Source organism: Somniosus microcephalus, unplaced genomic scaffold, assembly GCF_052327205.1.
Source record: "Somniosus microcephalus isolate GS21.2 unplaced genomic scaffold, FLI_Smic_1.0 scaffold39, whole genome shotgun sequence".
In the NCBI taxonomy this organism is placed as follows: domain Eukaryota; kingdom Metazoa; phylum Chordata; class Chondrichthyes; order Squaliformes; family Somniosidae; genus Somniosus; species Somniosus microcephalus.
The window spans coordinates 966448-971984 of NW_028225226.1; the positions used below are offsets into that span (position 1 = coordinate 966448).

At 45.8% G+C, this 5537-nt stretch overlaps 1 non-coding gene across 1 annotated transcript; it reads right to left on the minus strand.

The window, feature by feature from the left end:
- Window positions 1–223: 223 nt before the first annotated feature.
- Window positions 224–297, minus strand: trnan-guu (transfer RNA asparagine (anticodon GUU)). The gene has a single exon. It is a non-coding gene; the product is annotated as a tRNA-Asn (tRNA).
- Between the last annotated feature and the right edge of the window lie 5240 nt (window positions 298–5537).

Sequence of the window (5537 nt, forward strand, 5' to 3'; positions counted from 1 at the left end):
CAGATTATCCAGGATCTAATTGAATGAAGGAACAGGGCTGAGGTGCTGAAGGGCCTCCTCATGTTGCTATTAGTCTGTCACCATTAAGAAAATGTTACGAAACGGTTTTTTCGGATCCCAGTAGATGATTTCATACTCACCGACATTGTAGCCAGTGCTACAGTTTATCCCATGATCTTGCAGCCAAAATGCACATTTTGAAAACCTGGAAAAGTTAAAACACCGTCCCTGGGTGGGCTCGAACCACCAACCTTTCGGTTAACAGCCGAACGCGCTAACCGATTGCGCCACAGAGACCTGTTCCAAAATTATTTACAACATATACTAAAGCCGGAGATTACCGAGATAAAACCTCAGGTCACGGAGAGCAAGATAGTAACTGTCCAAACTCTGTTTACTTGTGCAAATTAAAGAAATGTAACATTTATTGTCGGAACATGGAAATAGTCGCTGAAAGAAAATCCGTTAAACAAACTGATGTGAAAACCCGCTTTGAGCCATTAGATCGGTTCATCGACCAATGGTGACGGTGAGATATTAACATGGTGTCTGGGTTTCTCACAACTGTTGGAATCTTCCCACGAGTTCTTTTGCTGTTGTATTTGTTCATCAATGTGGAGATCAGATATACACGTGGTCGCTTCACTGTGAGCCCTGGGAACCAGATACACCAGAGCACAGGCCAATGATGGGACTCTGCCCTGTCTGCTCTATGTGGGGGTCAGTAGAAACTGAATGAGAACAACGAACCTACCACGGCCCGTAAAGCCGAAACAGCTTAGTTGGGCAAGCGTTAGATTGACCATTCCAGGTTTCGGCAGGTTTTAGTTACTTTTTGTCTCCTTCACTGTAAGGGGAGCGAATCAGGAGAGATTTTTCGTACCCGAACCCGCGTTTCCTAAAGGAATGAGCGTGAAACCACATCTGAGCCGGGGATTCGGCTCCAGCCGCCGGCTGGGGGTTGGAATCCAGTCGGGGTCCCACCGGCTGTTTTAATACCGGGACTGAGGGAGGGGCTGTTCAGCGGTGGTGCAATAATAATTTTTAGAATGAGGTTTGTTAAACTAAAGAGCTCTTTCTCTGTTACTTTTGATTTACACTCTGCCCAGTTGTATATACGAACAGTTAACCATGTTTAAGCGATGTGGTCTGTTCAATGTTTGTGCAGTAAGTCGGTCACCCAGTATGAGCCTGAACGATAATTCCCCAGCCTGGGTTCAAGACTGGCCAATAGGAGCTTTGTGGCCGGTTAGCTCAGTTGGTGTGAGCGTGGTGCCAATAATGCCAAACTCGCGGGTTCAATCCCCGTATAAACCATCAGGATGTTTTCATTATTTTACGCAATTTCTAAATATTTAAAATACAAACTTTATAAGTAAACCAATCCACACAGAATCTCACGGGGGCTTTATTTGGATTAACATCCATTGCACCTTTACCACCGGGGCTGAGAGACACATCTTTCTGTTTATTTGTGTTTCTGGGTTTGCTGATGAACGTTAAACAGGCGGCCTGTTCCCGATAATGGTCACAAGCAGGTGAGAGACAGACAGAGCGGCTCTGACCCCGCGAGATGGGCAAAAGGCTTCAGTTCAGGACAAATGCATCAATGAAATGTTCGCCGGCACCGAGAGAGACAACATCCAGAGAAAAGCACAGGAGGAAATCGATCAATCTAAAACGTTATAAATATTTCCCGTGCTTGATGTCTCTCTATTCAATCGCCAAACTTTCAGTGCCGGAGAAATAATTCCAGTTTAAATCGTTCAGTTCGAGAATGGCAGCGGAAAGAAACTCAAATGAACTGAAAACTGCCGAATCCCGGGATTGAATCCGGGACCATTATTAAATCTGTGGAGAGAAAAACAGAGTTAACGTTTCAGGTCGATGACCGTTCGTCTGACGTTAACTCTGTTTCTCTCTCTACAGATGCTGCCTGACCTGCTGAGTATTTCCAGCAGTTTCTGTTTTTATTTCAAATTTCCAGCATCCGCAGTATTTTGCTTTTGTACTTTTATAAATCTTCAAGTCGCTCCCCCCAACTGAGCTATTGCGGCTACGGAGCAACCTACAGTGCGTCATCCTCTCGGAGGGAAAGGGAAGGGTTTGTGTCATGAACCCGCTGCGTTTACATCAGGCATCTAATTCACCTGCAGGCTGGAGGAGCAGAGGCAGCTGGAGGGAAAGAAGTGATAGGAGCAGAAGGAGAAGACATTGGAAACTGGCAGAATCTTGTGTCTGTCTGTTGTTTCAAATGATGCAGGACAGCCCTGCGTGGATTTGCAGTTTTCCCAGGAGCTGCATTGTTCGGTGCGTGCATTTTAGACATGGAAACATGTCCATCAGGAGCTTGTGGTAATATTTCACCTCACTGTACATTTCAAGTGGATGCCTACCCACACTTGGTGCTGTGGTTGCGCGAACATGTCTTTTGTTATTGTTAGTGCACAAGTGCAGTACAACGAAATGTAGGCTTGCGGCTCGAGCGTGTATGTCTTAATCTAAATGTGCACTCTCGGGAGCCGCAAGCCTACATTTCGTTGTACTGCACTTGTGCACTTACAATGACAATAAAAGGTGATTTGATTTGATTTTTGATTTTGATTTGTGTTTTCACCTAAAATGTAATTTTGTACAAACAGTTTGCCTGGCGCGAAAGAGTTAAAAAGGGGACTTAGACTGAAATGGACGGGGTTGCTGCGGTATGTGAAATATGGTGACGATCTATGGTTATTATCCGAGGCGACGCTGCAGGATCCTTTAAAGATCACCCGCGGATCCACTGAAACTAGCCGAATGTGCAGCTTTGAGAGGGGCTTTCGGCACAGTCAGGGCAGGAAACGGGAGTGAGGGAGGGACACTGTCATCTGTGCTGTGTTTGAGTCTGTGCAGAAATATACAGAGAAAATATACGGGTTCGTTGAGATTTTTACTTGTATTGATAATAAACACAAAATCAGTTCTTCCATATTTTTATATTAATTCAATTTTAATGGGGAAGGTTTTCATAATGTTTCCGCCCGGTGTCGAACCGGGGACTATTTCGTGCGCGAGGGGGATATGACAGCCACTACACTGCAGAAACTCTACCGCCGTTGATTATGGCAAGAGCATCACAGAAGAGAAATGTGGTTTACAAATGCAGGTCCGGGATTAACTTTTGTTTTCATACACTTTATTATCTGAATTTCGTTAAACTCTGTAAAAAGATGAACAATTGTTCTAATTGATGAATCGACTTTCTGTTTCAAACTGAAGGAAATCCTAACATGGTCACCGAGTGAAGGGCAAAACTTTTTTAAGTGGTTTGTCTTTTGCTTGTGATGAATTGTCATCAGTTCTCATTTTACAGACGATATTTGAGGAGTTGGTTAAAACTGTTCAGTGTTTATCACACCGGGAATCTGCTGCAGCCGTTGTTCAGTTTAACAGGGACCGACAATTGTCACCGCTTTTACACAGGGGAGGAAGCTCGCCCCTGGAGGCTCACCTGGAGCAAGTTCCAAAATCATTCATCCCGCCCTGGAGCGGAACCGGGGGCATTTCGTGTGTAAGGCGAGCGGGATAATTGCTACAGTCCCGAAACCTCTGCTCAGTTTGTCAGCCGCGAGTCAGAAGGATGTGTTAAGGGAGAAGGTGACCCGCTGACTCACCTCTCTCTGCACTGATTGAGATTGTGTCGCTTCTCCGTCAAACAACATCATTTCTGTCCCACACTAAAAGCTCTCAATCCTTCTCCTCCGCTCGCTTTCTATTCAAGTAATTGGACAATGAATCAGTAATAAGGTTCCCTCGGGCTTTTGCTGGTGGATTTACTGATAAACCGGGGAATTGAGAGGAAACTGGAGCACAGGCAGGGTCCTTGCGACAGACCAGTCCGGCTAGCCCAGTCGGTGGAGTGTCGGATACTTCATCCCCACGGCGGGGAGTTTGCGTTTTAAATTTTGGGCTGATTTTAAAGGCGATTCCCAGCTCGGCCAATGAGTGTTTCATATAAATGTTGTTCAACAAAATAAGAAAATCTCTCCTTGATTCCGGAATCTTGTCTCTCTCCAGCCGCCCGCTGCTAAAGATTGAACTGACTTTAATTTCACCTTGGCTCGGGGTCAGTGCGGCTCAGTGGGACTTCGGCCCATCTCTCCCTTCACAACCCATCAGGGCCGAGAAAACAACGGGGGATTTTACACACGTGTTGTGTTCTGTAACTTTTTATAAACACTTCAGTGTATTTCACTCTGTGTCCAACACTGTGAGGTCTTCCCTGGTGTGTCAGCTTCCGGTGTTTATAAACACTTCAGATTTCCTGATAATGTTGTTGAATCACATTTTTTGAAAGAGTCGTTGACCGAGAGGTGCCGGGGATTTAGAGCTGGGGATCGCCTGTGAAACCAGCCCAATAATTTGAAACACAAACCGCCCCTGAGATTAAGAGTCTCAGGCTCTACCGACTGAGCTAGCCGGGCCGGTCTGACCCCGCGCACTGCTTGTGTTACAAATCATGAACCAGTTTCCCCTCAATTCCCAGCTTTACCAGTAAATCTGCCAACAAAAGCCCGAGAGAACCTTATTACTGATACTTTATCCAATCACTTTAATATGTGTTTTCTGGTTAGCAACACTTCTGCCGCTGGAAAATGTTCTCCTTATTTACTTTATTAAAACTCTTCATGATATTGAACACGTCGACAAAATCTCCCCTTATCTTCTCTGCTCTGAGGAGAACAGCCTCTTCTTCTCCACTACTCCACGGAACTGAAGTCCCGCATCCGTCCTAAAGCGCAGTGCCCGAATTACACACAATACTCCAAAGGTTTGGTATAACTTCCTTCCTTTTGCCCTCTATGCCTCTGTTTATAAAGCCCAGGATCCCGTTTGCTTTTCTAAAACAAGACAAAATGCTGCGGATGCTGGAAGTTTGAAATAAAAACAGAAATTGATGGAAATGCTCAGCAGCTGTGGATGGCAGGTGAGTTGGAGAGAAGAGAATTAATTTGTAAAAAAGCAAATTGGCTTCAGAACTCTGCGTGAGGCTCCTGTGGGGTAATGGTGCGCACTCTGGACTTTGAATGCAGTGATCCGAGTTTAAATCTCGGTTGTAAAATTTGGACAAATTAAAGTGATTTTGATGGCAGCTGTGTGATTGGCTGCTCAGCAGCGGGAAGTGTAGAAGCTGAAGGTATGGATGAGAAAAGGCCGGGCCAAAATGGAATGGTGGAGATAAAATTGTCCAGTTTTTCCAATATTGCTGCTGGGCGAGGTTTACAAGTAGCCTTGAGGGGGCAGCGATGTATCGCCATTGCGGTGCTGGTCCCCGACACAAACTCCGTTCCCCAGCCACCGACTTCATCCCAATCCCTGGTCACTGAGGCTGAACCAGGCAGCTTGCAACCTTGATGCTGTATTAGAACTCAGGTCTCCAGATCATCATGAAGTCGGTGGTTGAGGAACAGAGTTTGTGGCGGTGACCAGCACTGCAATGGCGATTCATCGCTTCCCCCTCAAGGCAAACCTCTCCCACCAGCGAGCACTGGGCAATT